The 23,800-nt window shown below is 37.1% G+C and overlaps 1 protein-coding gene and 1 pseudogene across 2 annotated transcripts in view; both read right to left on the reverse strand.

Annotated features, from left to right (window-relative positions):
- Positions 1–23,800, reverse strand: part of Cdh18 (cadherin 18) — a 917,427-nt gene that overhangs the window by 534,232 nt on the left and 359,395 nt on the right. The window contains exon 1 of one of the 2 annotated variants that reach the window (XM_085831363.1): positions 12,077–12,129. The exons of the other annotated variant lie outside the window; for it this stretch is intronic. The gene's annotated coding sequence lies outside the window, so the exon portion shown is untranslated. Of the gene's footprint in view, positions 1–12,076; positions 12,130–23,800 lie in introns of those variants that run through there. 2 annotated transcript variants of the gene reach the window in all.
- LOC110310764 (large ribosomal subunit protein uL18-like) overlaps positions 1–23,800 on the reverse strand; it is a 31,341-nt pseudogene that overhangs the window by 1,044 nt on the left and 6,497 nt on the right.

The raw sequence follows: 23,800 nt of genomic DNA on the forward strand, positions 1-23,800 counted from the left end.
GGATTTTCTGGGATGTTGGAACACAGGCAAAGGCTTAGCTATGTCAGAATTCAATCTTTAAAGGCACTTATAATAAATTAACACTAAATGAGAGCACGTGCATCCATACACCAGACTTACACGGGGCTAGGGTGTGAGTATACAGGTTATGAGAATGCCAAGGTTCCAGGAGGTTGAGTTTCCTTGAAACTCTTTGCCTTGTGAGTGCTTTCAGGCCTCTTGGCCTGCCAAGCAGACTTTACTGGAGTGTGTGTAGCATATCCACAGCTCCCCTGCGGACCCCAAAAACTTTATTGCCAGTTGTAGTTCCAGCAAGACCTGCATCCAGATAGCAAGTGAAGGCACCAGGCTGACCTTCAATGCTTTCCACATTGTATTCACATCCATTCACCTCCACTTGGCCTTCATAGATTTTGTCCATGCCAAACCTATTTAGAAGCCTGCAGGCCAGCAGCAGGCCAGTTCAATAGGCTGCAGCATAATGTGTCAGGCCAACTTTCACACCATATTTTGGAAGTTCATGGGCATACATGGCACAGATGATCCAAACCTCTTCTATATGCAATCTGGCAGATGATATCTCTGTTAGTTACAGGAACTATCATCCTATTCGGGTGTGTTGTACTCATTCTTGTCCTGGATCACCATCGCTTCCGTGCATAGTAGACAGTTTTACCCTCTTGCCACCTTCTGAATCTCACTTGTTATCTTTTAAATTAGATATTATTCTTGACAACTTTTATGGAGCCCACCTTGCAGAAAAGAGACCGGCAACTGTTGCTCCAAGCAGACCTGATTTTTCTAAGAGTACTATGAGAATGAAAATATTAGGGAAGGAGATCATTGGTATATTGTAATACTACTCATTTATTTTTATTTATTGTGTGGCTGTTTTGGGCAAGATAAAGAGAGAGGCAACAGAGTAGAATGAGCAAGAGGAACAAATGTCGGAGAGACAGACAGCCAGGCAGGCAGACAGACAGACAGAGAGGACTGTGTATCAGTATAGATGTGCATGTGTCACTGACTGTGTAGGTAGAGATCATATAAGAGAGTTGGTCTTGCCTTTCCCTTGAAATTTTTGCTTTAAACTCAGTCACTCTTGTAAAAAATATGATTTTACTTTCTGGGCCATCTAGAAGACATGGTAAACATTTTTTTCCTTTTAAATTGATTCTATAAATACAAAATATTGAGCTATGAGTCTGATTAAAATTCATTTGCTCTGTTGTGGAATGAATGCCCAATAATATTTCAAGCTCCAATTGGACTGACCTGAGCTAGGTACTTGTTTCTAAGAATAATGTGGCAATATTCCTATATGTTTGGCATGACGGTTGGTATTAGCTTGTCCTTGTAACCCACACTGCAGTATAATTACATTTGAAAACATTATAAAAGCACTTATGTGTGGACTAGTTATATTTCACATTGTGTTCCTAAGAGATGTTCAAACACAATTTTCTGATAGACGTACTTAGAAGAGAATATTACACAGCAAATCTCGAATTCAGGTATGCTTTGCTCTCATCTAAGCCCTGGCATATTGTTGTTGTCAGAAAACTTCATAACCTAACAATAACCTTTTGCTATCCTTTATGTAGTCTTGTCCAGGTAAATTGTCTTGCTGCGCAGCTGAGCAAGATTGATGACACGGCAAACTGCCAGTGCAGAAGAGAACTGCCCCTTCAGTGAGCTTCGCAACATTCCAAATCACTACGCTGGTCTGGGACAGCTATAGTCCCTCAAGGATTTTGATTTACAGGCTGTGAAATGCCAAATATACGACTCCACACATGAAAGGATATCTTTAAGAAATAGAGCAATAAACCTTCTCTTCTGAATATAGTTCATGAGGCTGTTGGTGGGAACCAAGATTTGGCTTAAACTCTCTGTTGAGACATTGACAAGGGTGCTGGGGGAAAGAGTCTCTTTCTTAAGGGAATGACACTCCTGAAAGGCTATCCCCAGTTGATGGCCCCAAACCCATGAACCACTAGCAGCAATAAATGAACTGTGTCTATTTAGAAAAAGCAAATCAGAGGAATCTTTAGAGAGATGGCAAAGTTGTTAAAAATACATGCTGCACTTAGAGAGGACCCAAGATCAGATATCAGAACATAAATAAAGTTTCACAGATCCATGTTACCAGATGTAATCTTCTGTCCCCCATGAACAATATAAATGCATGTGGCCTACATGCTTTTAGGCTTTCAAACACTCATACACATAAAATGAAAATTAATAAATCTTACAAATGCTCAGCAGAAAAACGAGACATAGGAAAGTTTTCAAGTGAGAAGAGAAATTGTGCTTACAAGGGATCTATTTAAATTGAAATGTGACATTTTCAGTACATTGTGTATATCCACATATAATTAGTCATATTTATCTATATATCTATGTCTATATCTAGTCATTTACTTACATGTGTGTCTGTGCATTAAGTGCATGCCCCTTACCCATGAACAATGAAAAATGCAAAAAGACATCAGATATCGTGGGACTGGAGATACAGATGGTTGCAAGTCACTATTTAGGTGTGTGGGATTAAAGCCAGATCTTCGTTAAGAGCATTCAGTACTCTTTCGAATTGCTGATCCATTTCTCAAGGCCAGTTTAATTTCTTCAATAATACTTTCATTGTTAACTTCATACATGAACATCTGATCTCTACACCCTTTCCTCCATCCTTCAGCTCATCGCTTGTCCTCATTCTCCTTCCCAAATTCCTATCTCTTCCTTATTAATTTTACATATGCATAAGTATGTGTGCATGTATCTATATGCATACATGTATGTACACATCCAGGAAGTGGTGGTGAAGAGATTGTAAGAACTAGAGGCCCAAGACACCTGCTAGTAGGTAGTATCCTTTGGCAACATAGCTGCCAAAGTAGACCTGCCTTAATGCCATTCATTACCAATTGATATGCCAATGTGGATATGGGAAATTTCACATAGTCCCACCCCTAGATAAGTCAAGTAAATGCCTGAAAGAACTTCCATGAATTGTCCAATTCCAAGTGGACAGCTTGAACATTGAACATAAAAAAATGCTTAAATGGACTCAATAGTTTTTACTGTGATAAAAAAAAAAAAACAAGTAAGCAAGCAAACAAAACAAAACCCAAACCAAAAAAAAAACCAAAAAAAACAAACAAAAAAAACCCAATGTTTGAGAATGTGGCATCTTATCCCCTCACTAATCGTGGAATTTGATTATTTTCATGAAGTAAATTGGCTTTACCTGCCTGAAAATGTTATACAAACCAGAGCCTCCACTATGAAATTCTTTCGTACAATGGCCTGATGTTGAGTTGAATTTTACTTCAGTTGTTTATTTTAAGTGAATTTTTACCTGCTTTGCTTAGGAAAGTATTTTCAATACATTTTAGTTATGATCTCCATCATCTAAAGTCTGTGACATATGAAGAACATGTTGTATTATTTTCCTTTTTTTTTCTTTCTTTTTTTACTTGAGGACATAAAGTTAAATAGATGCTACTTCCCATTTTGTCAGAATTTTCAGGGATCAAATAACTGAGTCTGTAATTTCTGCTTTCTCATTGTCCTCACTTCTTTGCTTATGAAGGTGCAGATGTAGGGGATGAGGAAGGTTTTAGCAAGTTTTAGTGCTGATTGCAAACATAATGTGGTCATAATGCAGTCTACTCTGTGCTGAACATATTTACATAGGAAGAATTTGCTATGAGAAGTGAGCTTGTCAGTGGCAGAAAAGAGAGCATTCACTGGTTTCAACGTTCTTGTCCAACTAGCAGTAAAGAACACTGTCTTGATTTTGACTGCTACGGCTGATTGCCATATCCCTGAACTGCTAAAGCAGCACTTCTTGGCTTCAGGGTATAGAGGCTGCAAAGTCAAGAAGGAACCAGAATGATTTTGTTGTTGAAGGCAAACTTCCCATTTCTAGCTTCCAGGGAGTACTTCCAAATAGCTATTACAGTGGGGATGCAGTCTCCAGTGTGTTGATTTTGGAGAGACATTTACACTTTAGAAGACATATTTACACATTTATTAATCAGATAATCAAATACAACCTTAAATTAGCAAATAAATCAAGACCTATATTATTATTCTTTACAATTAAACAGATGCTGTTTTTATTTTAGCAGCAATTTTATGCTGTGTTATGTCTTTGAATTTTCATAAAGCAGCCAAGTTCAAAGTATAGTTAAAATCTTTTTATTTCCATTGACCAATCAGAGCACGTCATGGTTTACATGGAGGTAATATAATTTAGTAGTAGTGTATAGAATCCCATTAAGATAACTCATTAGGAACTAAGTATCAGTGTAGCCTTCAGTGTTGCAGGAAAGCTGCCAACTGAGATGAACAGTAGAACAACAATACGTAAGAATATGCTGCTTCAAGAAACTAGGGTAGTCCACAATATCCTTACATTGTTGACATTAGACATAAGGTGTTAATATACTGTTTAAGTGTGATAAAGTATAAGATATATAATCAATTTATATGAATATTTGATTATATGACCAACATATCAGTATTTATTCAGATTTTGAAGTAAAGTTTTCCAAACATACCCATTTTTAATTGTTTAAATTAGATATTTTCTTTATATACATTTCAAATGCTATTCCAAAAATTTCCTATACCCTCCCACTGCTCTGATACCCTACCCACCCAGTCCCACTTTTTGGCCCTGGCATTCCCCTGTACTGGGGCATATAAAGTTTGCAATACCAAGGGGCCTCAATTCCCAGTGATGGCCTACTAGGCCATCTTCTGCTACATATGCAGCTAAAGACACGAGCTCTAGGGGTACTGGTTAGTTCATATTGTTGTTCCACCTATAGGGTTGCAGACCCCTTCAGCTCCTTGGGTACTTTCTCTAGCTCCTCTATTGGGGGCCCTGTGTTCCATCTTATAGATGACTGTAACATACCCATTTTTAAAAAGAAAAAAAGTGACCACACTGCCATCTACAATTCTGGATTGACATAACTTCTCTCCACCCCACAGCCTCAACTGCCTCCCAGGAGGCCTTGCACCAACCCAGGACACACAACTGAGCATGTCCTCTTGGGACTCCAGCGAGGCCAGCAGCCCCGTGAGCTCTGCCCAGACTTAACACTAACATTTGTAATCCAAGTGACAGGAAGAAAGAGATACGACTGTCCTGAATTCAATTGCCAATCAGCCGAGTACAAAAATGTAAGCTGAAGAGTCAAGTTACAGTCTATATCTCATAATATAAGCTAGTGAATGATTATTTCAATGTGGTTACTTCTTGTTTGCTCTTTTGTAAATTTATAATAAATAATAGTAAGGCTTTGACTGAGTCTTAAGTATAATGCATTGTATTTTCATTTTGAAAATTTCATACATGTATATAATATCAGTTACTAATATCCATTATTCATCATCCCCTATGATTTTTGTCTTCCAAAGTGTCCTTTTCCCAATTTACATCGGATATTCCTGTCCTTTTAAAACTAACCCACAGCGTCTAATTAGTGCTCCCAATATGGCAATATATGTGGGGTCATTCACAGAAGCAAGATATTGTTCCTTTAAGAAATAGGTTAAAATCTACCCCTAATTCCACAGAATATGTTTTTATTTGGATGTAGACTTGTTTGGTCATGCAAACAGTTTTACCATACAGAATGGATTTGCTAAGTGAGAAAAGAAAAATAGTGATTCACAGGTGAGTTATAGTTAAAAAAGAATCAGAAGCCTTTTAATCATTGGATAACTTAGACTCAAGAATGATCTCCAAGTAGTGGACAATAATTCACATCACTAAACTTCAGATTCAAAATGTCCTGAGCAGAATCACGAAGAGTGGATACAAAACTTCAGAATCTATAATAAGAACCCAGTGAACTTGGCTTCTGGCTGCATTACTGGTGTCAATATCAGTTCGTTCTTATGGCACACTGCTAGATATTATAAAAGTAAAGTTATAAAGATTTTCAAACTAGCTGACGATAAAATTACAGCTTAAAAAATGCTCAAACACCACACAATCTGAGTAGCACTTCCTACTACCCACTGTGAAAATGAGTTTCCTCTTGTTATGTCCATTTAGGCTTGAGAATTTACAAATGTTATTTCACCTAAGCCTGAAACAAAGAGATAATCTTATGTTATACTTACTTGTTTCAGTTGACATTCAGTTTCTTATTGTTTGGTTGGGGAACTGAGAGGCAGATCTGGTGCATCTATTGAAATTGTAGTCACTGAAAAAAATTGTTCTGGAATGCTCACAAAATATTACAGGTCTAGCTTAAAATCATCAGGGGCATGTTGTCTAGAGCTTTGAAAAATGTCTCTTATTCTTATAGGGAATATAGGCATATTGAGTGTTTGGTTTTCCTTTAGGTGCAATGGAAAAAATGGCTCTGGCAGATGACTTCTGCTAACAAGTGAAGCTAGGCTCTGTGTGCATTGCCATCACACAGAGCAGCAGACAGGCAGCCCAGAAAGGAAAAGCCCCTGGAACAGACTAGAAGAGAACAACTCTGGGCAGCGTGACAAAGTGCTCCTGGATTGACTCTGCGAGTTAAAGAAGTTACCTATCATAAAAACCTTTCCCAAGTGGCTTTTCTATAATGAAAGCACAGCAACAAATCGAATTATTCCATTTTTATGGATATAAAAAAATTTATATACTGAGTTGAATAGCCCATGAGCCCCACGCAGGTAGCTAGATGGTCCATTGTTTTTTTTTTCCCAGCTCTCTGTGAGTCACTACCATTAAAACCTCTCTGAAAAAGATCTAAGAATAGTCTTGACTCCAATAAAGAGAGCTCTTGATTTATGGAAATCCATGGCTTTGTATGACTTTTGATTTTAGGAAAATAAGAAAATCATGCCTAATATATATTTTCCTAGTGCCTTAGTAAATAACAATGTAAAAATATGTGTTTCTTAATGTAATACAGTTATTTTAAACATCCTTTTGGTCCTGTTTTCATTTTTTTAAAGTCTATTACTACTTTCTCTTCTATCATATAAAAGGTGTTTAGCTTTACTGAGGCACATTATCATTGGGAGTTGAGCTTTGTACAGGGTGACAAATATAGGTCTATTTTTATACTATCATCACATTTGATCAGTACCATTTGTTGAAGATGCTTTCTTAAAAAAAAAAAAAAAACACAACTGGGTATTGTGCTTGTTTGTCAAAATCAAATGTCCAGAGGGATTTGGATTTATGTCTGTGCCTTCAATTTGATTTGATTGATCAATATTTCTCTTTTTACTTCAAAAGAAATACTGACTTTTTTATTATAGGTCTTAATACAACTCGAAATTGAGGATGTTTATACTTCTAAAAGTACATTTATTATTTAGGACTGCCTGTACAATACAATTCTACAATAATGGCTCAAAGATTGTGGCAGTAACCAACCACTCTGCGGTTGGATATAGGGCACGATCTCTGAGATGGAATACATTCCTCATAGTGCTGATGTGGCTGAGAACCTGAAGGAATATAGGGCATGGTTCTATGAGAAAAACCAGTCTATTGTTCTGTTAGAGTAACACAGCAAAAAGCAACTCAAACATATCTCGGTTTCCCCCTTTATTGAATAAAAAGAATGTGGTCATCTCTCATTTCAGGAAGGATATTGAATATTTATTTTATTCTGAGTATATCCAGTAAACAAATTCAATAATGGTGACTTTTCTGATTGTCCTACTAAATGCTATGTGTTTTCTTTCTGAACTTACTTGAACTTACATTAAGGAAAACACACACACATATGTATACACATGTATACATACACACACACAACAGGAGAAAATGTTCCATTTTCTAAGAAATATTAGAAAATTAACCCCGGGTATTTTCAGTTAGTTGCTATACTGACCCTTAAAATATATCCATTTTAGCGACCTTGAAATCTTTTCAAGAGGTAACACATTCCTGGTACTGACTTATTTGCTACACCTGGATATCTAGCAGAGATATTGTCAACCATTACAGAGTTACAGTTGTATTCATACCCTTTGTGTGTGTATGTGTGTGTGTGTGTGTGTGTGTGTGTGTGTGTGCTTTAAGAAGTTTCAGATTTGGTTTCATATGATGTTTTTAAAACTCGTTAGTATTAGTTATCCATTTCTGATATTCTTCTTCTACTGAGATTGGCCACACTAAGTCTGTTAACTCTTACTTCATTTTTTTCTGTTTTCCCCTGTTATAACTCCATATTTCATCTCCTGTCCATTGGCAGGCCTGATCTCATAGCCCTTACCAATCACTTGGCTCTGTGGATTTTCTAATAGAAATGGACATATCTAAAGATTCAAAACTGTATCCACAGGAGTCTGAAACATGTGACATTTATATTTCCGAGTCTGGATTACCTCAGTCAAAAAATTATTGCCAGCTCTGATGAAAAACCCGCAAATTTCAAAATCTTACCTTTTCTCCTAGTTGAATTGTATTATATTATTTAAACATACCACATTTGCATTACCCTTCTATCATTTGATGGAAAACTATGCTGTTGTTCTTTCCCAGTGTTGATAGAGATACAATGAACACTGATCAGCAATATATATCAGAAATATACTTGTGATGGGAAGAGTTACATTGAAAAAAATTAAAGCTGACTTTATTCTTTTTCATTCCAATCTGGATCTTATTTGAAGTCAATTGACATTCTGGCAAAACATGCATATGAAGGAACATAATCTGTTATTATGTTATTTTATGGTTATGTTAATGTAACTATTAACTTTCTTAGTACAGAAAACAGTTAATGCTTTGTATCTTTTCTAATGATTATCAGCTGCTAAGCCTTCACTGCTGATGAAACACTGTTAGTCCTATTTGAGAATAGTAGAAAGCAGGGGCATGGGCAGGGACCTGGTTGGAAAAAACAACAGGTAGGGGAAGAGTAGAACATGATCATGTATTAGGGGAGGGACAAGACTGAAACCCCGAGGGCCAGCAGAAAGAATGGAAACAGGCAACCTAGGGAAGTAGGAAGTTGGAGGACCTTCTAGAAGAATTGTTTAGCTTTGTTATAGAGTTTATGATTAGTTTAGCTATGATCTTGTTAAATTTTTCAGTTAAATATAATTTAACACATATTGCTTTCCAGTGTTTCTATTTACATCTGGTATAAATTGAAAATGAAACTAACTTTTACTTGAAACTTACAATGGGCTCATTACTTTACACAAATATATTACATTTTATGTGTGTTAGTGGGGAGGCATGCAAGTGCATTAATCTTATAAAATCATTTTAAGATGCCTGCCAATTCTCTGCTTAAATTTTTTTTAGACTTGAATAATTTGGATCCTTACAAACAGAGAGAGGTCAATCTAAGCACATTTATAATCCTAGTACATGTTTGAAAGAAGCAAAATGACAGTGAATTGAAATTGTAATTGGCAAGAGAGACACACTTAGAGTCCACCTGAGAACAAACGGCCACAGAAATATATCAGATGATTGTCTTGGGTGCAGAGCAGGAGTAAGAGGGCCTCTCTGGTTGGTCATTGTCAGAGAAGAAATTTCACTCACTGCCTATGGATTTTAAACAGGGAGGAAGATGAGTTGGGTTGTCTTGGTCGCATATTCACCATGGAATTTTGGAGGGAAAAGGGAGAGAATCTGAAATTTTGCAATGACAAACACACTGCAGGGAATAGTTTCAGTTTTAGAAATAGTCTGATGCTAATAAATGCATAAATACCGCTGAGCACCAGCTAAAGTATCTGTCACGTGGTTAACCCATTACTGAAACAGAATTGTTTGCTCTGGTAATGAGTGCTAACATGTACGCTTTCATGAAAGCATTTTTGTATATACTTCAAGATGTGTCTCATTTTTCACATTATCTTGGAACCTCTTTGCAAAGTGTTTATAATATGAGATATTTCTTAGCAAATAATGTATGTAGCTTCAGTTTTTAGATATCCTCCAAGCACAGTATGGAAGTTATGATGTTTTTTTTTTCCTCTTCTGGTTGATAGCACCAGTTTTATTTATGCATATATGTTACATGCATTTATGGAGTAAGAAAATCAGATGGGACTAAATTCAATAATATGAATTTATACAAAATATAATCAGTCTCCAAATCGTAGGACTATTATAAAACATCCTCACTTTATGTAGTGTTAATAATTCTTATTCCATATAACCCAAATATATAAAGAGAATATGTGAATAAATGTAACATTTGAAAGGATGTTTATTAAGCATGTTCACAGATATTAAATTCTAATGTACATCAAAGTGATGTTTTTTACATTGTGAGAGAATGTATAGAAAAATTCATTACTCAGAGAAACAAAATAAACTTTATTCATCTTACTCATTAACTTTGACTTCAAAAAATTTAAAATGCTGTATTAAAAATAAGCATATGTATCTTATGTGACTATTTCATATATGTCTATATTATGCAATGTCTATTATCATAAAACTAAAATCTACTGAACAGTAGTGATATAATACATTGCTTCAAATATTTTTCTCTTCTACCCAATTTTAGACACTGGCAATCAGTAGTCTACATTCTGGTGTTCACACTTAAATGTCATAAAATATATGCTTTTAAATGTGTTTTATTGGAAATACAGGGTAAATTATATTTAAAAAAAAGAGTTTTATTTAACCCTTTCCCTCTATTTTATTTCTTTCTACCCACTGCAAAACTTGAAAGAATATTCTACACAGTAAATACACTACCCCAGCATTCCTTATCTGCTTTCTCAATTTAAATGTAAGGATTCAGTTCACAGAAATATTTTGTTGAGGAGAAAGCCATGAATATTTACTATATAAGGCAAATGCTTTCCACATGTAACCACAAATGTCACATGGATTAGAAAGATGCATAATTATTATACCTGAAATTATTAGCTTTGTAGATTGAAGCTGACCAAAAATGTCCAGTCCCTTCCAATCCTAAAATTATGCTCTTTTCACTCACATTCCAATTCCCATTTGTCTATGTTTGTAAGGACAGAATAAAATTGATTAAAATAATAGAAATGCAGCATAGAGTTTGTGGATCGAAATAATTTAATGAAAGATTTAGAATGAAACATAAGTCCAACTATTATTTAGAGTTTTGCAAAGATGTTGCTAGTTTGCCCATTTTTTTTCCAGATGTCTGGCAGATTGCAAGGAAAACAAGCATTTGGGGAATAAACATAAGCTCAATTACCTCAAAATGCCATTTGATATTGATTCCCAATTTTATTTGTAAGGCAAGAATAATCATGAGTTGGATGGCTACAGAAATTAAGCCTTGTCTCTGTGATCAGAATAATAGCATGTGTGTGAGCCACTTCAGTGCCATTTTGTCATAGTAAATTAAGTGCCCATGAAGGTTTTAGGCTTATGGGTTTACGTATTCTTTTTGATAAGTTCAAAAATATAGCAGAAGATAATTTGCCCGAGGATTCATGTCAGAACATAACATTACAAGATGTGAAACTAGCCTTGTATGACTGTTTTCCAAACAACAGACTCCATTCTCTAATCCTTTAACTCTCGGTTTTATTAACTCTTTAGCTTCCAACGTACTTAAAACTAGCTTGTGTTCTATTAGTACCCTGTACTACTGCTGATATAGTTCATTAAAAATAAACTGTGTGTTTACAGCTGCTAAAGTTTCCCAGTCACAGAGGACTTAAGTCAGTTTGCACGATTCTTTTTAGGTTGGACCAGTTGCCTTTTGAGCAAGTCTGCTTGTTCTTAGTGTAACCGTTTGAGACAGTTAAATCAATGGTTTTGTTCCTGTCAGAAAGAACTGCAGGGACAAAAATGGAGAAGAGCCTGAGAGAAAAGAGGTCCAGTCACAGATTCAAACTGGGATCCAGCTCAAGGGGAGGCTCCAAGGCCTGACACTATTACTGATACTATGGTGTGCTTACAGATAGGAGCCTAGCATGACTGCCCTCTGAAAGGCATGGAGAGAGGAGTTGGAGGCCATTTTTCGGGAGGAGGAATGGGATGAGCAACAGTTAGAGGGTAGACCAAGAGGAGGATGAAGAGTAGATTGTCAAAAAAAATTACCAGACCCTGACACACACTGAGGCAAATACTCACAGCCAACCATTGGACTGAGTGTGCCGTCCCCGGTGGAGGAGTTGGATTAGAGAATGACTGAAGGAGCTGAAAGGATGGGAATAGAGAAAGGGGATAACATTTAAAATGTAAATAAATAAAATATCCAATAAAATACATTAAAGAATAAACATACATTTTTAAAATGAAGATGAAATTTCTTTAACATGGAAAACAAAGTATGATTTTATTCTTTGAATATAACAAACATTATTTTCCCCTGTAGGTTGTGAGTATTTCAAAGCAAAGTCACTTGATTTAGACTATGAAACAACACTTGGTATGGTTTATAATATTATCTTATATCAAGAAGAGATAATTAGATTTGAATCTCATAGAGAGAGAGGTAAGAAGAGATGGAGGGCAAGGGGAGGGAGGGATGTTGTGACATAAGACATTATGTTCACTCTTAACATTCAGATGTGCTGATTCTGTTGTTGTACACCTAGCACTTTGGAGAAAGAGGCAGGTATTCTATAAGACTGTGAGTCCAGCTTCATCTAAGTTGTGTGCCCAGTCAGCTTTTGCTACATAGTGAGAGGCATATATAAAGGATCATTTCAATGGGCTTTATGAATTCATTTTGCAATATGAAGTATAACATGTACTATTTTATATTTACATGAACTTCATTCCCATGGTTAAAAAAAAAAAACTCATGAAAAATGATGGAGGACATGGAATACAGGTACACTCATTTGTCCATGGAAATCAAAATGTGTTTTTAAGAGAATCATCTTTATAGACCCCAAACCTAATTTGGACTCACATTTGTTTCCATTTTCTTTCATTTATTTCTTGTTATGTGATGTTTCATAATTAAAATGGCAGGGTCCTATTCTTACGAGTTAGCAATAAATCTAGGCTGACGCTCTCACTTGTTTAGTTATTTTTGGGTAATTGTTTTATATTTATCTATTAAGAAAATAGTTATATCAGGGTCCTTTCAGCAAAATCTTGCTGACGTGTGCAATAGCGTCTGCATTTGGTGGCTGATTATGGGATGGATTCCTGGGTGGGGTAGTCTCTGGATGGTCCATCCTTTTGTCTTCACTCCAAACTTTGTCTGTGCAACTCCTTCCATGGGTGTTTTGTTCCCTATTCTAAGGAGGAATGAAGTTTAGATGAGTTGGTCTTCCTTCTTGATTTCCTTGTGTTTTACAAATTTTATCTTGGGTATTCTAAGTTTCTGGGCTAATATCCACTTATCAGTGAGTGCATATCAAGTGACTTCTTTTGTTGATTGGGTTACCTCACTCAGGATGATATCCTCCAGATACATCCATTTGCCCAAGAATTTCATAAATTCATTGTTTTTAATAGCAGAGTAGCACTCCATTGTGTAAATGTACCACATTTTCTGTATCAGGATTAGGGTGGAACACACAGCCCCTAATGGAGGAGCTAGAGAAAGTACCCAAGGAGCTGAAGGGGTCTGCAACCCTATAGGTGGAACAACCATATGAACTAACCAGTATCCCCAGAGCTCGTGGCTCTAGCTGCATATGTAGCAGAAGATGGCCTAGTCGGCTATCACTGGGAGGAGAGGCCCCCTTGGTCTTGCAAGCTTTATATGCCCCAGTACAGGGGAATGCCAGGGCCAAGAAGCGGGATTGGATGGGTAGGGGAGCAGGGCAGGGGTCGGGGGTATAGGGGACTTTTGGGATAGCATTTGAAATATAAATGAAGAAAATATCTAATAAAAATTGAAAAAAGGAAGAAAATGGTTGTATAATATTTCATCATAACAGTTTTCTCTCCCTCCTCTCCTTCCCACCTCTCGACTCCCACCCACCACCACCTCTGTTTTCTCATCAGCAAAGATCAGTTACGAAAGAGATGATGTGGGTTTGTGAAAGGTACCCTGATTGCCAGTTCTGCTAAGGCTAAAAACCCTGGAGACCCCGAAGAGAAGGCAGGGCCAGGCAGGACTTTTTGCCTGTTCCCTGGTCCAGACCCCTGTCACTAGTAGGAGTCCCTCATAGATTTGGGGCCATCAGTCATGTAAGGGCAATGCCCCAATCCCCTCCAAATGCAAAAGAAATTACCTGTGGATCAAGACAGATCTCCATTTTAATGAGGTACCTACAGACCTGAAGGGCATGGACAAAAAGCTTTCGTTTCCAGACACTCCTCCCTGAAAAAGTTATTTAACCTCAGGTCCACCCTTAGAAGTGGGACACAGTTTTACTCATCCACTTTCCACCATGACAACAAATCCCTTAAAACCATGGACTGCCTCTTTTCATTGGGATCTGCTGTGAGGAACCTTGGAGAAGGCCTTTGCCTATAGAATGTCTAATCTCCCATAAAAGGCTTTCTGCACTCCCAGCCACAACTGCCACCAAGCTCAGGTCTGTCACCATCAAGTCAAGGACTCTCCCCATGTGACCAATCAGAGCTACTCCCTTTCCTCCCCTGGGCCCGGGCTAGTTCCAGCCTATGGCCCCCCACTCCATTCTCAGCTCTTCTGCTGCATCATGCGGTGCCTCAGTGTCCAAGAGTCTGAAAACCAGATGACCTCGGCCTCCTTGCAGGCTCAGAGAACCCTGAAGCAACTCCAGCTGTCCCATGCCTCAGACTGTGCTTCCCCTGTCCCAGGGCTGCCCTATGGCCCAACACTCCCCACCCCCTGTGACATCATGGAGTCAGTGTTAACTCCTGTGTCCCACCTCCCTGAGCAGCCGTGCCTTGTGGCAGAGAGGATACAGGACCCCCAACCCTACAAGATGACAGCCAGTCAAACACAAAACAAGGTACAGTAAAACAAAGCAAAGCACTCAATAAAAAGAAAAAAAGCAAACAAAGAAAGAAAAAAAATTAAATTGAGATATGTTTTACCCACACCAATAAACAACAACAACAACAACAAATACCTTTTAAAACAAGCAAACAAAAAAAGAGAAGTTGATTAATTTAAGAATTTTTAATTATTACTATTTGATACATGAAGTTCTTTTTGTCATTTGAATTTCTCTATTCTATGACATGGAAAAAATATAAGGAAATTGGAGCTGCTTCCCCCCTCTCCCCCACTAATTAAAATGTATTTTTCTTCTCCTATGATACATAAGCTCAAGACATTTTGCATGATAGGACAACTGAGAATACTCATCGGTCTTTGTTTTCCTTGTATTTGATGGATCTTCATTCATATCTACTAGCTCATCTTCCCTCCCTTTAAGAATAATGAAATCTATCCGGGCATGTTGGCACATGCCTTTATCCCCAGCACTCGGGAGGCAGAGGTAAGCAGATTTCTGAGTTTGAGGCCAGCCTGGTCTACAGAGTGAGTTCCAGGACAGCCAGGACTACACAGAGAAACCCTGCCTTGAAAAACAAAAACAAACAAACAAAAAAAAAAAAGAATAATGAAATGCATGCAGATGAGATCAGTAGTTTTCCGGTGTTAAGGCTCAACTATGTTAATAGCAGCTTTATTAGTAATAGCCAGAATCAACCAAGATCTTCATCAACCAAAATATAGTCCATTTACACAATGGAGTATTGAAACACAACATCATGAAATATGCAGGCAAGTGGATGAAACTAGAAAAGGTCATCCTGAGTGAGGTAACCCAGACACACAAAGACAAATATAGCATGCACTCAGTTAAAAGTGGATATTGCATGTAAAGTAAAGGGGAGCCTTGCTACAATCCCCAGACTGAATGAAGCTAAGTAAGAAGGAGCGTTCAAGGGGTGGGGGGATGCAACTCTCACTAAGAGAAGAAGAAAGAATAGATATAGGAGATGGAAGGAAGGAAGGGACTGGGAAAGGAGGTGGAATGAGAAAAAGGAGGGATTGGGTTGGGGAGAAGAAGTTTGTATTGGAAGAGACAACCGAAATAGGAGCAGGGAGTGCTATCTATGGGACAAGCTAGAAACCTATAGGAGCCAGGTGAGACTTCTATTGGAGCAAATGGGATACTAACCCAGGCACAAAACCTTTGGCCTACAATCTCTCCTGCCTATAAGATGTGCTAGGGTAAAAATGGAGCAGAAATTGAGGGAGTTTGCCAACCAAGGACTGATCCAGTTTGAGACCCATGCTGAGAGAGAGAGAAAGAGAGAGATCACACCTGATACTTCTATGATATTTTACTATATTTGCAGATAGAAGCCTAGCATATCAGTCATCAGAGATGCTTGACCCACCAATGAATGGATTCAAATGAAGAGAGCCACAGCCAAACATTAGGCAGAGCTTCAGGAATCCAGTGGAAAGGGAGAATGACTCTAAAAAGGACAGATTAGAAACTTACATAAACAACTCTCATGGGTCCATAAGGAATCCCAGAGAATGAACCATCAACCATGGAGCCTGCATGTGACTGACTGAGGACCTCTGCAAAACCTTTACATTTGTGTAGCTTGGCTTTCATGTGCAACTCCTAACAATGGGAGCAGAAATTTTCTATAACTCTGCTGCTTGCCTTTGTGGCTCTATAGTCCTACTGGGCTGTCTGTTCTAGCCTTCATAGGAGAAGAAGTGCCTACTTCTACTGTAACTTGATATGCCATAGCTGGTTGATATCCATGATTGGCCTCTACTTTTCTGAAGAGAAACAAAGGAAGAATGCATGTGGGTAGAAGTTGGCAGGGGAAGGACTGGAGGGGAGGAGGTAGAGAAAACTGTAGATGGGATGTAAAATAAATAAATTAAATATGAAAAGGAATGAGGAAATCCACATTTGCAAGACAACATGGTATTTAGAGCAGAGCCATGTAATACTTTGGACAAAAAAAGTATGTGCAGCATTGACATCAATTTTGTCTAAGGTTGGCACACATATTCTTTTACCATGTATCACATCTGTGTAATATTGAACACAAAGGATTCCAAGGTATGGAACCCTGACTGTTTGAAATCTTGATTTTTGAATCATCCTATGTAGACTTCTATTTATTTGTTTGTCTGTTTGTTTATTTATTATTTATTTATTTATTATTTATTTATTTATTTATTCACTTTCCATCCCAGTCACAGCCACAGCCTTCTGCCAGCCTCCTCCCCCCATCCCCCCCCCCCCCCCCCGCCAACCCCTTTCACTATCCCTTCCCCTTCTACAACCTTGCCTTCTGCTCTTCAAAGGAGAAAGTCACCCCTGGGTAGCAACCCACCCAGGCACCTCAAGTAACTTCAGAACTAGGCATATCCTGTCCCACTGAGGCTAGACAAGGTGGCCTAGTTAGGGGAACAGGATTCACGGGTGTGCAACAGAGTCAGGGTAAGTCCCTGCTCCAGTCGTTAAGGGACCCACATGTAGGCCAAGCTGCACATCTGCTATGTATGTGCAAGGAGCCTAGGTTCAGTTCATGTATGCGCTTTGCTTTGTGGTTCAGTCTCTGGGAGCCCCTAGGTTTCCATGTTAATTGAATTTGTGGTCTTCTTGTGGAGTTCTTATCCCCTCCAGGTTCCTAAATCCTTTACCTAATTATCTCTCAAAACTTCCTGAGCTCCATCTAATGTTTGACTGTGGATCTCCACATCTGTTTCAGTCAGTTGCTAAGTGGAGCCTCTCAGAGGACTGTTACCCTAGGCTCCTGTGTGCAAGCATAACAGTGAACCATGAAAGTGTCAGTGATTAGTTCTTATCCATGAGATGGATCTCAAATTGGGCCAGTCATTGGATGCCTATTTCCTTAGTCTATGCTCTATATTGGCTTACACACTTCTTGTAGGCAATACAGAAATGGGGTCAAAGGTTTTGTGGGTAAGTTCGTGTTTTTATCTCCCCACTGGGAGTCCTGACTGGCTACAGTCAGTAGGTGGTCAATTTAGTAGGTGATCATTTTGATCAGGAATTTTGTGTTATCCGTTATTAAAAAGTGCAATACTAGTCAGACTCATACTACAGGATTTTGTTTCTCTTGTTAACATTACCTCTCATTTTACAACATAAAGACATGACATATAAGACACATGACATAGACGACACATGACAATTTTGAATAGACTCAGTGGCTACAAACTGGCACAGATTTTGCTTTATAAAGGAAAGGTTCAAATTTACAAGAGGAGCACTAAAGCTATTTAGGTTAAGGAGAGATATTCTCTATGGAATGTAAGCTTGCAGTATTAACATGGGACTGACCTGTTCTTCCTACACACAGGTGTCCCAGGTGCAGCTATCTAATATCTCCTAAGGCATGATGCTCTTTACTGACAAGGCCATAGTATAGTTTCAACCACCCCTTAATAATTAGAGAACTGCACAATGAGTGACTGTTATTGAACTGCCAGGTACCACTGTGACGAATTATTAAATTAGTGGAAAGAAATGACATTGTTAGGAGTGAACATTAAAAGAGAAGCATGGTGATCTTTCATAATACAGATAATTGCTGTCCTATATTTCTCAACAGACATATATACATGTTTTCTCTTGGGGCTGGCTGAAATTTGGATTTTCAAATTGTACTTGTGGAAGAATTTCACACTGAATTTTTGAGCAGGCACTGAATGTACTATTTTTAGCAAAATTTGAAATTTTGTCCCAAGACTGAGAGCTCAAGTTGGCAGAAAATTCACATGAAAAGTAGGCAAAGATTGCTGTCTTTTAATAAAGCAGCATCAGTATTGGGAAATTCCTTCTCTCTCCATAGGCAAACAGTTTTTCATATTCTGGTAAAAAAAATATTAGCTGAGATGTAGGAAATATGCTAATGAAATCTTCATGTGTTTGTGATTTTATGTAAAAAATTGTGATATTTTTAAACACTTCTTGGATATACAGGATAGTAATTTTCTATATTTCAGTATTTAGGAGATAAAGGGTTGATGTGTGGTTTCGAGTTTCAGAATGCCACTGCTTTCTGATTTGTCAAAAGAATAATTACAAATATCTTTTTCCAACGTGGTTTCACTAATCATTAACTAGTAAGTTGAACTTAACTTTTTTGTGTGATATATATATATATATATATATATATATATATATATATATATGAAACTTGAGCTTCAATGTGAATAGTATTCAAATAACACCATATTAAAAGCTTGTAATATTTGTTAACTCCTTTAAAAATAAAAATAGCATCTCACTTGTCATACCTGTTTCTTTCATATTATGTTCTAATTCCAATGGGCTGGTTTTAGTGTGGAGCAGTGATCCACGATGAGTGACAATATAGTCATGAAATCATTTCCTTATGTAACGCTGTGTCAACGTATTTCAATGTATTTCAAAGTGTCATTAACAAAGGTAGACTCATGGGTCAGCTTTGACCTAATAAAGTCAAGGAGAATGCTTGTTGGTAAAACAGCAGTGTAAAAAGCTCTAGATAAAATGCTCAAGTTTATTAACATTAGGTCACAAGGAAAATATTGAAGGAAACAAAAGATTCCTTAGCTAATCCAGGAAGAAGTTGGGAACACACAGAGCAGTGAAATAACTCGGAGGAAGCCAAGACAATTAAACTTCCAAGGAATGTCATCTAAGCTCTTTCCTAAGTGCTCCTTCTTGCTACTTTTCATTCCATAATCGGTTTTAAATTGACACTGTGATAATATCCACTGTACCCTTGTACATTTGTCATTGCTAATTGCCTTTAGAGACATTTGTGTGATGAGCATGTGTCTATACAGAGATGTTTTATCTCAAAATGAATCATAAATTCAAAATACTCGGTTGACTTAGCAGTTTTAATCAAAGAGTAGAGAAGCATCTTAAAAAGTCTTATTACTGTTTGTTTGCTTGCTTGTTTGTTTGTTTGTTTGTTTTGGGGGGATTTTTACTGGTTTGTTTATTTGCTTGTCTGTTTGTTTTTCAGACAAGGTTTGTCTATATATTCCTGGTCATACTGAAACTTGATATGTAGACAAGGCTGGCCTTAAACTCAGATATTTGCTTGCTTCTGCCTCTCAAGTCCTGGGATTAAAGGAAAATACCATGTATTTTCTATCATAAGTGCCTATAAAATATTGTGAATATTGGGAAGAGAAAATTTCCTGTTTTGTACTGACAGCTCAATAGTATAATAGCCTTATGACAAGATTAATCAATAGTCATGCCCTCTATACTTTTGTACTAAGAAGATACAATTTTAAGAAGCACGGGGAGCAGATGAGAGACCTTGGCCAGGCTGAGTACAGAGAAAATCCCATTGGTCACTGATGTGAATCCAGCCTCAGGTTGTTGGGAGTATTCATTAGAGGTATAATTAATGAATCTGTGGGCAAGAGGCTATCTCTGCACAGAGAGGAATGAGGAGATGGAGAGGGAATTGATGGAGACATAGAGGGAGTGTGTTAGAGAGGGACAAAGAGAGCTAGAGAGAGACAGAGAGAGAGGGAGAGAGAGGGAGTGAGACAGAGAGAGATAGAAAGAGAGAGAGAGAGAGAGAAAGAAAGAGAGAGGCAGAGGCAAAAGGAGAGGAACATGAGGTTTAAGGACCTAACCCTCAAAGGGTTAAGTCACTGTCAGGTTGACCAACATCCACTGGAAGTATACATATCCAATAATATGTATACAGCACAAACTTTACTTAATATAAAAAATAATAAAAGAAATGAATTTGGGAGATTTGGATACAGAGGTGGGTCTGGAAGAAGTTGGGAATGTAGAAAATTATGATAAAATATTATTTTACAAAATTCTCAGAGCTCTAATAAAAACACGAGAAGAATTGCAAATTGTGATGGAAAAATTAATGACTGTGATGCAAGAAGGTCAAGACTAGGTTCCTAGCTGGAAGCAGAAGCCCATCTAAGGAGAAGCAAGCAACTAACATGACCTTCCAGGAATATACAGATCCTTCCATGGGTTTAATTTAAGGCAGTTGATAAATAATTGTGCTTAGAGGAGGGAGATGATGCTGGAAAGTGAAATATGTTCTCTCATTTGAGAGCAGGCTCTAAGATTACCAAAGCAGATTCTCATCCCAGATGGCAAGCTGTGTCATCTTGGACATATTTCAGGAGATGAGCAACAGTCATAACTGAAATGAGAGCAGAGCTCAAAGTGGTTCTCACAGCTCTGTGTGATGCTCTCTCCTTATCAAGAGCTTTAGGTCATTCCTTTTTTTTTTTTTTTTTTTTTTTTTTTTTTTTTTTGGTTTTCAAGACAGGGTTTCTCTGTATAGCCCTGACTGTCCTGGAACTTACTTTGTAGACCAGGCTGGCCTCGAACTCAGAAATCGACCTGCCTCTGCCTCCCAAGTGCTGGGATTAAAGGTGTGAGCCATGCCCGGTTTAGGTCATTCCTATCTTAAGGCATGAAGAAATTTAAGAATATGAAGAAAAACAAAAACAAAAACAAAAACAAAAAAAAAAAACGTTTTTTACAAGTTTTGAGTGCCAGATTCCAAAGGAAAAATGTGCTTATTTAGAGAAAAATACTGTAGACTAAGTAAAGATATTATATTACAAAGGATGCCAGCTAATAAAGGAGGGTTCAGGTTTGCAGCTACCCCTCATCCAGATGGACTAATCATTGAGAATTTTCTGTTTGTAGATCTAGGTTGTTGGCATCGCAATCCCAGACCAAATTATTAGTGAAAAAATGCTGGGGCAGAGTTTAAAACCTCGTTTTCAGATTCTTGCTTTTTTTTGGATGAATATTCACTTGAAAAACTTTGGTGAAGCGTCATCTTTCTAGCCTTGCCCAGAAACAAATTCCACCCTGGACTCTACTTTCTCACGACTTCATCTGCAACTATTTGTTTCATATATGTTTTCCTAAATCACCCACCCTGAGGGACAGAGTGCCACAGTGGAAGGTTTGGGAGAGTAGAATTTGTTCACAGTGAAGAGCGCTGTAAGTCTAAAGAGCCTGTAAATTGCTCAGACCCAAACTGTGCAAATACACAAGTGCTTCCATTGACTTGCACTCTTCAAAATCATCACCAGTGATTGGGCTTGACCAGGGGGAAACTGTATTCATGCATAGTAAACTGTTACCTATTCAAACCAACACTGAGCATGCCTATCTCTTTGTACACTTACTATGAGTCCTCCTAATAGCGCAATACCTACCCCTTCAAGCCTGGCTCCATTCTATGCTTTTCTGCCTTCTTACTAGTGTAGTAAAATCCAGTGTTTCTAACTTCTGCATCCAGTTTCCCAGTGAATACAGTTGTTGTAGCTCTCATCAGCACATTCTCCAGCACAAACTGACTGTCTTAAGCAGAATTTTATAAAATTGAAAGAATCAAAACCTTTTTATTTTTCTAATATATGCTGACTTAAATATTATTATTTTACCACTTTAATAAACTTATCTTTTTGTCTTATGAAATTCATGATGACATGAAATTTAGCACTGGTGTAGGAGTTGACAAATATTCAATCATCATGTCATGATAAAAAGATAAGAGGGTAAAATTATATCTCTTTCAGTTTAATAAACACTGAAGTTGGAAATCCATAGTAACCAGAGGAAATCATGTATGTAGGCTGGAAATGTGTCTATATATAAACATAAAGACATTTGAATTCATATTCACAAACTTTAATTATTAGTATTTGTAATTATATATACCTTTAATATCATCATTTAATAATTTCTTAGGAAAGTCTTGCAAGTTAAAGTAGAAAAGTCTGAACATGAATTGTATTCTGTATAAGTAAAATGCAATAATTTATTTTGACCTTATTCTAAAATGAATTTCATAGATAACATGTGTCTAGAAAAGGCAACATAACTAGTTCCTCTGAATTTAATTCTGAAGTGCAACCCAAAGAAGGGAAATATACTTGGGCTAAATAACATTAGACTGGGATTACTTCTTTACATGTGGCAATCAACTCTGCCCTTTCTTAAAGAGTATTTGTTTAAATCTCATGGAAATAAATTGAGTGTACTGATTCTAAGTTGAAGATTTATTAAGTAATAAGTACAATGTGTTTAGAGCCCCCTCTGGGTTACAAACATCATCTACCACAAGAAAGACAAAAAGGACTTAGTAACTGCAAATGAAAAGAGGGACATTTTAGTAATTCAGTCATTATAATCTCAAAATGTGATGCTGGTAAGGTTTTATCACATATTATTAATCTATTTTAACTGAGTGGTGGTTGTGCTTTGGAACAGTAATTCTAGTATAATTTTGTTGCATTTTATGTAATGTGTATTTTAAGCCAATAGTGAAGAATATGAACATCACAAATGTCTCAATTTTGTAAACAATAGTTGGATTACTCACACTTTCCCTGATTCTTTTGTTTACTAATTTGCTATCAGAAGCTAAGGAAAGGAAATAAACTGTTTTCATGTCTTCTGTCAAGGCACAGGAGATGGGGCATACAGGCCAGGAAGAGTGGTAGTATGCTAATAACATTTCTGTTTATTCTTCTGTAGTTATACTTTATTATCACAACAAATAATTTCCAGAAAGGATCAACTTATTAAAAGTGAATAAAATACTACTCACCTAAGATACTATGCAAGAAGTACAAAATATTTTCTACACCAAAGACAGAGTAATAGAAAACTTTTACCAAATACTTTCAATATGATAATGTATTTTAGCAAAATGTTGAGGTACAAACTATACATCATAGTCACAGTGTTTTGGTCAATACATTAAAATGTAAACTGTTCCCATGCAATGTATACAAGAGTCTGATCATATGCATTCCATTTTAAGAAACCTTCTGAATATATGATCAATTATGAAATCATGCAAAACATTTACAGATTCTTTGTAGGCATTGCAGTGTAACTTTTAAAGCACTATCTTGGAAATATTTACCAAGTTTTC

Source organism: Mus caroli, unplaced genomic scaffold (genome assembly GCF_978045245.1).
Source record: "Mus caroli unplaced genomic scaffold, Mus_caroli_1 scaffold_16, whole genome shotgun sequence".
NCBI classification, from domain to species: domain Eukaryota; kingdom Metazoa; phylum Chordata; class Mammalia; order Rodentia; family Muridae; genus Mus; species Mus caroli.